The sequence below is a fragment of the Lactuca virosa genome, chromosome 4 (genome assembly GCF_052849685.1).
Source record: "Lactuca virosa cultivar CGN04683 chromosome 4, Lactuca_virosa_CGN04683_v6, whole genome shotgun sequence".
Taxonomy (NCBI): Eukaryota; Viridiplantae; Streptophyta; class Magnoliopsida; order Asterales; family Asteraceae; genus Lactuca; species Lactuca virosa.
This window is the reverse complement of record NC_136429.1, coordinates 10,618,980-10,631,305: the sequence shown is the minus strand read 5'-3', so window position 1 is coordinate 10,631,305 and position 12,326 is coordinate 10,618,980. Positions and strand designations below refer to the sequence as shown.

Here is a 12,326-nt window from a genome sequence, read left to right as displayed (position 1 = left end):
AAAATGGGTGTTACCGAAAAGACTTGGTCCCAAAAAATGTGAATTGGGGGACCCACTTCAAAGTTCATCAAGCACCTCAATGCAAGGTGTGATAAACAAAATCTATCTAACTATCTACTCTAGACTCTTTAAAAAAAATAACCTATCTTAAAAAGGTGGTGAGAATCTAACTAAGCAAGGCTCGGACGAGACTCGGGAGTACTAAGGGGTATTCCCCCCAAAACCAAGATGCGAGTCTTCAATATCTTCAATGTACCTTACCGGGCTAATCTTTGCTCGCACACATTGGCATGACCAACCACATCCCTCCGCACCTAGACCCAATCAAGCTACCTGCATCTGACCCCCACACAAGCGGTCTTAAAATGGTCTGTGAGGCTCAAAACGTGTCCCACTTATCAAACACAAGGAATTCCATATCAAGACCCGGGACCAATCTATGATTCAATACTCATGACTCGGTGCTCTGGTACCTGTAGGGATGAGAAGACAAGAAAGAACAAAAATGCATGAACTTAAACTAGAATGCATCTAAAAAGCATGAAAATTAGAAAAGAAAGAAATAAAATATGCAATATTTTTGGAATTTTTTATGCAATTTTTTATGAATGACCTAAATGAGTTACTCTAAATGCAACTATATACAACCTAAATGCAAATAAAAATATAAGAATACCTCACCCCCCCCCCCCCCTTGTCCATGTAATTTGAATCCACCAATCATCATTTAGCCACTAAATGGATGCTCCAAGCCCAAAATTAGAAATTTATGATCCATCTTCACAAGCCCAAATAATCCAAGCCAATAACTTTCAAAGCCCAATTCTTCTTCTTTGATTCCGCCAAGCCCAATAATGCTTCGGGAGCCCACTAAGCCGTCTTCACTCTAATCCACAATCACAAAAAGCTCCAAAACCCTGCAAAATTCATCATGCAACATAACAAGCCCCCGATACGATCCATGATAAAGAAAATAAAGAATATACAATGCAATACTAATAAAAAGAGCTAAAAATCTAAGATAAACTAATAAAAATAAGGAAATAAAATAAGCTATCACTTATCCAAGTGGGAGACTGTTGGATTATATGTCTAAGCCCATAACTATAATTGGTATGTACTTGATTTGATGGTAGCATGGTCCTTTTGGGTTGCCTTCACCATAGCAACTTGACATGATGACTTTTGGAGAAAGTGGTTAATTAATAATTTATTAATATATTATAAGAATAATATATTAATTGGAAATCATAAGATTTAATTAGTATTTAATAAGAAATTAATTTGATATTAATTTTGGGATTAAAGGAACTGATTAAAAGAACGGGGACTGGTATTGCAATCATTGATAGTTACAATTTGGGCTGATGGATTCCTTTAGAAGGGAGTGGACGAAATCTATAGGAGGCCCTATAGAATTCGTCCAAGGCCTTTTAGAAGGAGTGTCCATGGGTTGCTTAGGGAATAAGGAGGAAATTAGGGTTTCCACCCGAAAACCCTAGCAACCACAGCTATTTAAAGACCCCCTGGCTAAGCATTTTCGGCCCCATGCTTTCTTAGAGAAACCCTAGCCGAATTTATGCCCTATTCCTTCTCTTCTCATTCATCCTTTGCTATTGGTGTCTGTGACTCCATTAGAGGTGCAACACTTGGGGCACTAAGATTTCAGAAGTCAAGATCAACCAAGGATTTTGTGTTATTACTAGATAGCAAGCAAGGTAATCTTCTAACCCTAGTTTTCATATATATTTCGAATTGTATGCTAGTATTAGGGTTGTTGCTTAGGAATTTCTATTTGTATGTATAACTAGAGAAAAACTTAGATCCAAAGCAATTAGGGTTGCATGATCACATACAAATGTTGTTATGCTCTAAACCCATCCGAGGGTTAATTCTAAAGGGAGACATTAATAGGCTCTTTTCTTTGTCTACTTTGAAGAATGCTATGTTTGGTGATTTTTGGATGGATAGCGGGTGGTGTTTCTTTGGCGACGACAAATTAGGATTGGTGCAAAATCTATACTGCTCGAGAATATGTTGCGATTGCTGAGTTTAGTGGTTTTGAATTCCAACCTAGATAATTGGGGTTGAGATTTGGATCCAACTAGGGTTTTTACAGTCAAGTCCGATAGGAGATAAATTGATCATTGATGAGTATCGTTTTTCGGAGGAAGGAAGGACCACTAGATGGAATATATTTTCCTCGATAAAGACTAATATTTTTGTATGGAGATTCTGTTAAATAGACTTCCTATTTCTTGTAATTTGGTGGACAGGGGAGTGGAGTTGGATTCGGTTATGTATCATGGTTGTCAACTTACTCCAGAGAATAATATGCACATGTTCTTTCAGTGTTCTTTGGCCCTTCAAATATGGATTCGAATAGTGATATGGCTAGAATTGTAGATTCCAGACTTTGTTGGGGTGACAAATTTTCTAGATTGGGTTGATGCTCATCCGATGGGTAGAATTGAGCGATCGATTGTGGAGTTGATTTTTATGTTTGTTTTATAGGTCATTTGGACGTATCGAAATTTTGTTTTATTTCGGTCGTCTGTTTATAGGAAACAATCCGGTTTTGATAATATTATTGAACATTCTTTTCATTAGTTTACTTTTTATAAATCTAAGGATAGGATTAATTGGATGGACTTATTCAACACTCCGATCCATTATTAATTTTGTTTTAGCTAGGCTCTAGCTAGCTTCTTAAATAAATTTGTGGGTTTTAAAAAAAAAGTAAATTTGAGAATTGATTGTGGTATGGGAAAACATAAAAAATATTACCCAATTATTGATTGAATATACAAAAAGTTTGGAAAACACAAGCTAAACTAGTAATGTTTGTATTTGGTTTCCATAATATAGTACCTGGGTTATACTAGTAAAATGCCAGACTCTATCACAAAAAATAAGTGGAAGTTTTTTCCTAATTTGTATCGAAGATAAAAATGATGAGTCAGCAAAAAAGAATAAATCCATTTGAAAATGAAGTGAAAAAGTTGTCTTGCAAAATCACCTCCATCTCATATGAACCCTCCACACACACACACACACATATATATATATATATATATATATATATATATTACAGTTGCAAATGAAAATTACGTAAGAGGAAGATAATGTGAAATTTCTAAAAATTTTGAAAGTAAATCAAGTTAGGAGTTGAATTTGAAAAACTTTTAACGATTATAATGCATATAAGATATAAAAACAACGTAGTACGGTGAGTTTGGGTATATAAGCTTATATACTTTGTGGGGTATATTCACTTTTCCATATATACATACATACATACATACATATATATATATATATATATATATATATATATATATATGTATACATACATACACACACACTCGGTTATAACCCGTGTATTACACGGTTGACAAACTAAAAAATGATTGAAACTTAATAAAACGTAATACCTAATAGTGATTATTTATAAAAAAAAATATCATGAAACAATCACCTCTTAAATCATTTAAAAACTTTAAATATGAAACCAACAACAACAATTTGTTATCAAAAGGTCAAGACATTAGAATGTAATACCCAATAGAGAGAATTTTGTAAAAGTAAAACACCATTTGGAAACATTGGATTATATGAATTGATAACACTTCTGCTAGAGTTGTCTACATAATCAAGTTTCAGCTCATCATGACATGAAATGACTCTTTTTAAAAGGGAGTTGATTCATACACAACAACATTTATCCATACACAACAATTTGTGCTTTAAAATGTTGTATTACACAACTCTATTAAGCATAAAATGTTGTGTACGGATAAAAAATGTAGTGTATGAATCACTTCCCTTTTTAAAAAGATTAGAATTAGCTTAATGGTTTAATCAAGATAGGAAATACCTTAGTATTGAAATAATAGCCTGATAACAACAAAGGTTTTAGACGTCTAATAATCACTTTTGGGAATAACTTTGGTGAATTGTTAATATTTTTATTTTATAAATTTTCTTTCTCTAAATTTATAATCACAATCACTAAGGCTCAGGGAATATATACAATTACTGAGAAATTATTCAAAGCAATAATCCCTAACTGCTACATGCATCATGTAAATAAAATATATCATGGGTCCCGCAAAAAAACAACAATTTCCCTTTTTAATTTTGTTTCAAAACAACTCCAAAAAACTAAAATCTTCAAAAAGAAAGGGCAGGATGTAACCTTCTTATTTCTTGAAATCCTAATCATCCTGATTTCCCAAAATTGTTCAGAGAAAGTTGCATAAATAATAAGAAGAATGATGGTTAGCCTCTTTAAATTCTCTATGTTGATCTTAATATAGGAAAACCACTCATTGATATCGTTAGATAATAAAAAATTATGTAAAAAGAATCAACCAAAATAGGATGAATAAACCTCTCAACATTAATTGTCTACCAATCTTTTCCATTTTAAACACCCTTATGGTGAGAAACATGTGCTTCAGCCCCTGAAAAATATGAAAAGTTTTTAAGCAAAAATAACAACAAACAATTTGTAATACAAAATTAACGGGCTACAATCACTACCTGACGAGTAAGAAATGAATTGGCTACAATCACTACCTGACCGGTCAGATTTTGCAAAAACTTAATTTTACAAAATTAAACAAAGAAATATATGATTATATGGATATGGGTTTGTTTCTTCTTTGAATGTGAGGAAGATAGAAATTGGTTTGTTTCTTCTTTGAATGTGAGGAAGAGAGTGAGAAGGTCAAGCACCTTGTTTGCCATAATCATGGTTGATCCTCATCGGAACCCTAGAAATCTTTGTCGTTGACTTCGCCAAAGCTCTGGAAACCAACCCCTATTCTTAAAGCCTTCACAAAAAAGTGGCAAACAACATCAGATGAAGAATAAGGAGAGATAATGGTTGTCTCGGATGAAACATAAATAAACAGATGTTTGGGGATTTACCCATGGCATAGGATGATCAAGTGCTACCTCTTGGTATCCCTCGATCGATAAAAGAGACAGAAAAGAAAGGTGAGAGATAACATAGGTGTAGTGGGTTCATATTCAATGTCGTGGCAGAGTACATGAATCAAATGTCTGGTGTGATTGATCTTAATAGATTTGGTTGATATTCATTGATTTGCTCCATATTTCTTGAGATTTAGTTGATATTAATTGATGATGTGTTGCTGATTTTAAGAGTTGATGTTTATCTGAATGGAGCTAAAACGATGGGCGGGAAAACAATTTGGTGATTCTCTACAAAAAAAGATAAGCCGTAAAATTTAGACTCTTTTATTAGTAGAATATATATATATATATATATATATATATATATATATATATATATATATATATATATATATATATACACTAGTGGTGTACCCGCGCAAAGCGGCGGCGGTGAATAGTTTTTTTTTAATGATATTTTTTTTACAAAAATGTTATGTTCCAAAAAAATATATGTCTAAGACAACATAATCCAACTTTGACGTTATTTGTTACATGATGCATCAAATAAACGGTTCAAGACGGCACAAAATATAAAATGTGTAAGCCATTCAAACAAAAATAATAGAATTATATAAGAATACACGAAATATGAAAATATGTAATAACACAGGACTGATTATACTTTATTAATTGTGCAACACTTTTTTATACACCACGTTGCAACTCCATCACCTTTTATAGAAAAACTTTAAGACAGTATGGTGTCTGCCGATAAATTAAGTTGGTATAATTTTAATGGAATGAGACATTGGTTTCTCTCGTATAATTATTACAATCAGGAAATGCATATGATTAAAGGTTAGCTTTTAGTAAATCTAAAAAGTATATATCGTTAATCGGTTATTTTTATTATATAAAAATCATCATTTTTATTTTATATGGATTCATTTATAAGCAATCTTCTATACGACTTGTAGACAACATTCTCCATGATGTATGACGAAGAACTTAACTTTGATAAAATTAGCTTTAAAACGTTGTTAGTCTAGTATTTTTCAGGTTAGGCGGATGATGATACGTCCAAGATATTAAAAATAAGGAGGCATGTAAATCTTCACATTATATGGTAAACTAAAGAATAATGCATTCATGAAAAATTTGTTATTACGAAATGATTAGTACCAATAAAAAAAATGTTATCTTTTTTTTTTTTTTTTTTTGTTTTTTTGGGATATATGAGGATAGTGTAGTCAGTCGGCCAAATTGGTTATTTGGATTTCTTCCATACAATTGATAGGTGCGTTAAAGATTGAACACAGTGCAAAAGAAAAAAAAAATCTAAAAAATATACCTAATAAATCACAATCTGGTCACTAAATTAGGTTGTAGTTTTCCGTCGTTGATCCATAAGTGTTTTTTTGGACCGAAAATTTACATCCGTATTTTAATAGGAACTTCACCGCTTCTAGCAGTGAAAGAGATTAGATTAATAAATCAACCTAGCAATTTTCAAGATATAAAAAACATAATATTTTTAATTTGAAGAGGTGATATTGTTTGATCTTTTAAATGTCACCTCTTAGTTTATATTATAAACTTAAACTTTTAAATTGTACTCAAACAGATTATATATGGGCAATGTTATTATTTAATTTACGTATAAACCTAAACATTATAGAAAGTACAAGTTCTAGTATTAAAAATATATCAAATGTTACTTTTATTGTATAATATATAACAAAATTTGCGTTCAATCCATTTTTTATTTTAATAGAAGTCGAGATACTTCCTTTACTTTCTACTTTTATGTTATATATTATTTACTTATCATTTTAACTTAATTATTGTTCGAAATTCTATTTGATGTTATATATTATCTACTTAACATATTAACTTAACTATATATTCAACATATACAAATGAAAACATGGTAATTTTTTTAGTTCAAGTATGTGTGTTGAATATTTTATGTAGTCACACATAAGTTGTGGCTACTACCTCCCCATAAGCTCAGTTCTCTACAGCTAAAGAATAACTTTTTACAATTCACTTATTATTTTTACAACTTTTTTTATTTTGGCATTTTAAACTTCTTATTTTTAAAACAATTAAAAAAATCTGCAGTATATTATAGTATATTATAGGCTGGTCCTTGTTTCTATTTTGCTTTTGTTTTTTTTTTCTTTACTCAGTCAACGTCTCCTCGTGAATTTGAAGAACTTAACCTCGAGCTTGTACTTTCTTGATAACTCTACAATATCTGTTGTAAAAAAACCATCATAATGTAATCGAATAGATTTTTCAAAGTACAACGCTACATACGAATAAAAGAAAATAAGATGTTATAATAAACAATAAAATGAAAATGCAATCCTATCTTTTGTTGTAAACCCAAAACTTATATGAAAAGTGAATTGCTACTTCTTGCATTTAACCCTTCAAGAATATGTAGGTTGTGCAAAGATATAAAAAATAAAAAGTAGAATTCAGAAAATATTATAATGGATGTGAACAACCATGTCCTGCAAATTAAAGATTATAAAATAAATAATAATGCTATAAAAAAGTAAAGTGGTGTGACCTTCAAAATGAATTCTAACATAAGCAATTATTGTTAAACAGAACACAACATCTTCAAGTAAACTGTAAATATCGTTCTTATTGAGATACATGTCCACTTTCATACAATCTTTTTACATTCTGAAAGTTGTATGAAGTACATGAATTAGTAGTAGACATACCTTCATCTGTTACAATTCTAACATACTGAGCAGATATTTGTTCATTCATTTGTGGACGCCCCTTGTCCTTATCTTCATATTTCGGTTTGACATAATAAACCATTTCAATACAAATTTCCCAATCAACAAACAACCACATGCACCACATGATATAGATAAACAAACAGAAAAGTCTAAGTTGTGGTTAGTTTTGATAAAGTTGTCAATTGATTTGGACTTTTATTTGAGTCAAAAGATTAAATCACTATTATTGAATACCTGAACAAGTGCAGCAAAGAATCGCACACAGTTGCCAAACTCGGATCCAGTCCTGTTAAAGGCTGAATTTGGACTCTTGAGAACACCAACTGCAGTTCCCCTGATGATTGAAGAGGACCCATGAATATGAAAGTAGCATCGTTTGAACTATGAACTGATTTGATAAAGCTCTGAGCTGTGATTGTTTAGTCCGACACCAAAACATCACCATTCTTCTTCCTATGTCGCATCAATGAATCCAAAAATTAAGCTCACCTAAAGCTAATAAGATGTCCAATTCAAATATTGAAGCTCAAAGCAAGTTTCAATTCCTATAGTCATTCCTTAAATCGCCAAACCAAATGGCACAAAAATCTCTTATCTTTCAATTTTTTGGTATCAGTCGAAACCTAACACAAACACACGAAATAGTAATGGCACCACTGATGGAAAACTTCACTTCAGCAGTTCTGAATTTCAGAAAGACGAAAATTAGGAGGATCAAGAACTTTCTTAACCTGAAAGTGAGAGAACCGTATGTTTAATTAAGATTTGCAATCAACGAATACTTGTTTGAATCGTTTTCTTCAGAACAACCCAGGGCATCAGACGCCTCGTCTTCTTCGGCTTTAACTTCAATTCAGACTCCTCGTCTTCTTCAACTTCAATGATTTGGCTTGCAGGCTGGCCCTAAACACATATTTATGAAACCAAAATAGAAATTTTAGGTTTTAAGATGAAACAAATTCTCCAACAAATGCAACAAAAACACATATCGATTAGGGTTTTCGTCATCACTATGACAAACGGAATTGAAACAGGCAAATAAAAAAGTGGTATAAACAAACGAATTAAAACCTAATATACAGATGAATACGAGAAATGTAGACAAACATCAGAACCTGAAATGGAGTGGAGACACCAGAAAGTGAGAGTAAAAATTGAACCTTTAAAGCATGGAGAGAGTGAAAAACAAGAGTGAGAAAACTTCAGGCAACAGAAAAGGCGATTAGTAGAATCCACCTGCAATCCGTCAGGAAGAATGTGATTATGTGATAATCGACCGAAAAGAACCCTTTAAAATAATTAACTAAAAACTGCATTTTCAGAGAATGTAAATTTATTGTTTGGTTGGAGACCTATGACCACCAAAAACGCAGATATGTGTGTGCATAGGGATTAAAGAGCACAACATGCATCACATACATCAAGAACATTTGCTACCTTGGGGGGAGGATTTTGACTGATTAGGGTTAGAACCAGCGTATAAAGTTAAAATTACAACATCAAAGTAAACACATCTCCTTCCATTGTCTCATGCATATCTCCATTAATACGAAAATGAAGATCGAGAGAAAGAGATAGAGAAAGAAAGATTTGGAAAAAAACACTAAACCTGTCAAGGGAGAAATGCAGAAAAGTAAAGCTCTAACTCCGATTTCTCTTATATCATCGTCAACTTTGGATCTTCAAAAGTCGGAAGAATGTTTTGAGAGAAATGAGAGGTTATGTTTTATAAGGTTTTCAAAAGTCAAAGTTCTTTTGAATCTGATTTCAATTTTGAATCTTGTTCACCGATTCCATTGGTCTTTACCAATTTAATTAGCCGAAGTTAAAGGGGATTTGGTATTTGACGGATTCATTGAATTGTACTTGGGGTTTTATCATTTGAACGTTTGAATTTATAATATTATTTTATTCTCAATTAGTTGTACATTATGCATAGAGATTTGAACGTCTTAAAAAAATAATATTATTATAATGAATCTATTTATAGAAATAATGAGATTTCTTTTATAAGGTAGTATATATATATATATATATATATATATATATATATATATATATATATATATATATATATATATATATATATATATATATATATATATATATATATATATATATATATATATAAGTAAACTACAAATTTGGTCCCTTTAGTTTATGATTTTCTGTGGACAGGGTCCCTGAACTATAAACATTGCATAGAACGTCCTTATCAATAGGTTTTATTGTAGATTTGGTTCCTTTTCAAACTAAAAATACAAATTTGCCCTTCTTAATATTTTTTTTAGAATTTATTCTACTAAAATTAAAGTTGTATTAATTTAAATATAGTTCTCTCTCTCTCTCTCTCTCTCTCTCTCTCTCTCTCTCTCTCTCTCTCTCTCTCTCTCTCTCTCTCTCTCTCTCTCTCTCTCTCTCTCTCTCTCTCTCTCTCTGAGAACGCATCTTCCTCACCTTTTACCTTCCCTTATCTTTATTTCTCCCTCTCTTATGACCAACGATTGCCGCCAATAAACACCGACTCCTTTCGTTTTTTTTCTCATGCTGACTACTCTGGTTCATACCCAAATCATAAATGTGTCTCTCCCTCCTCTCCATCCCATCCCTCTATTACCAAGATCGAACACCATAGATTCAAGAACCCTTTTTAAGGTTCAACAAAAACTCGAGTACCCACAAGTTCATCAAGAATGGGGAAACTAGACAAATTTCTATTTTTTGGCTTCAAATCCTAGTCTAATGATTGTTTGTTCAAGTAATTACATCACTAAACTAACCATCTTTGAAAAAAACAAAACCACATTCTCCTAGTTTTTCAGTTGATTTGTTCTTTACTGACCTTACAGATCTTTCAACTTTAGAGAAATTGACACTCCGTCTATTTTTTTTTGCTGACGGAGGTGTTTGTACTAAAAGTGTGAACTAATCTGTATAATATAACAACCAATGACATCAAATCACAATTAATTAGAGATGATGAATCAATGCAAGATCTTTGATGGCAATATATTGATTCGGAAGGAGTGTAACAATGAATCGACACTGATTACGATTCGAATGAAAGAGATGATGATTTGATGATGCTTTCAGTTCACCTCCAATGAATGGAGGAAGATTGTGATGTTGTGGGGTTAATAAGAGTGTTTGATATGAAAATGTTAAAATCAAGGAAAATTGTTGTTTGTTCAATCTGAGGGTAGTGATGAACGAGTTTTAACCTCCGGTGATTTGCAATTTTTCGGAACAATTTGTGGCTTTGTGGTCAACATTGCTTCAAAGCCAAATCATTATTGGGTTAAGTTTTTTTCTTAAAAGCCAAAGTATGATAGAAAGAGAGTTGGTGGGCGGGTATGGGGAAGAGTAAGGGTTAGGGTGTATATTTTTAAATGTGTAATAGAAAGAAAATGAGAAAAGAAATTGTATAAGGGCAAGTTAGTCATTTCAGTTTTGGGAGGGACCAAAACAACTACGAAAGATGCTCGGAAGGACCATAACCACAAAAATGAAAGTCAATAGACCGTAACCACATAAATCAGCAAACCATAGGGACCAAATTTAAAGTTTACTCTCTCTCTCTCTCTCTCTCTCTCTATATATATATATATATATATATATATATATATATATATATATATATATATATATATATATATGGGAAAAAATACAAAACTAGCCATTTTTCCTAATTACTTATCAAAAAATAGCCAAAAAAACCCACTTAGCCAAAAATAACCCACAAAAGAGTAGTCAACTTTTGTTTGACTACGGTCAACAGAGGATGACTACGGTCAACGCCCGTTGACTACTCTTTTCCCCTAATGGGCTACTGTTTCAAGGGGTCGTTTACTTTTTCGTGGCCCATTAGCCCAAAGTATATAATTAATTTTTTTTTAGATTAGGTCATTTTCCTATTGTTTTTTTTGTTTGGCTACGTTTTTCTCTCAATGGAACACATGAAGAACAACCAGGTCTGTCTACTTTCTTAAAAATTTTACCGTGTTTTTGATTAGGAGTAGGTTTTGTTTATGGGGATAATTTTTTTTTTGAAAAAAATTGAAAAAAAAAATATAAAACCGTAGATTTCATATGAAACCTACGGTGTACAAGTGCCCAATGCACTGTTTGTGCAGTGTCGACTTGTACACCGTAGGTTTCATATGAAACCGTACGGACGTTTTTTTTTCGTTTTTTTTTTTAAAAAAAATGGTATCAATAAAATAGGAATTGGATGTATTTTGTTGTGATATAAATTTAAAAAAAAAAACAAAACAAAAAGGGAAACCGTAGGTTTTTTATACGCTGTACAAGTATTTACTGCACAGTTTGTGCATTAAACACTTGTACACCGTAGGTTTCACAAAAAAACCGGTTTTTTTTTATTAAAAAAAAATTAATAGCCAATAAACATTTGTATTCCCTTGTATGTATCTTATGATTTTTTTTTGGAAAAAAAAAATCATAGGTTTTTGCGAAAACCCCCCAAAAAAAATAAAAAATAAATAAATAAAAAACCGTAGCTTTTTTTTGCGAAAACCGTAGACTACGGTTTGGGAAACCGTAGGTTTCGAGAGGAAACTGTAGGTTTTAAAAAACCTACGGTTTTGAATGTCAAAAATGAAAAAAAAATTATAC

At 31.7% G+C, this 12,326-nt stretch overlaps 1 long non-coding RNA gene across 2 annotated transcripts; it reads right to left on the bottom strand.

Annotated features, from left to right (window-relative positions):
- Positions 1-7,669: 7,669 nt before the first annotated feature.
- On the bottom strand, positions 7,670-9,420 carry LOC145168530 (uncharacterized). 2 transcript variants are annotated; one of them, XR_013741915.1, is made up of 5 exons: positions 9,301-9,420; positions 8,852-8,927; positions 8,423-8,594; positions 7,926-8,144; positions 7,670-7,739 (listed from the first exon to the last, which is right to left on the bottom strand). It is a non-coding gene; the product is annotated as an uncharacterized LOC145168530 (long non-coding RNA). The 2 variants fall into 2 exon arrangements; XR_013741914.1 differs by having other exon boundaries at positions 7,694-7,840.
- Between the last annotated feature and the right edge of the window lie 2,906 nt (positions 9,421-12,326).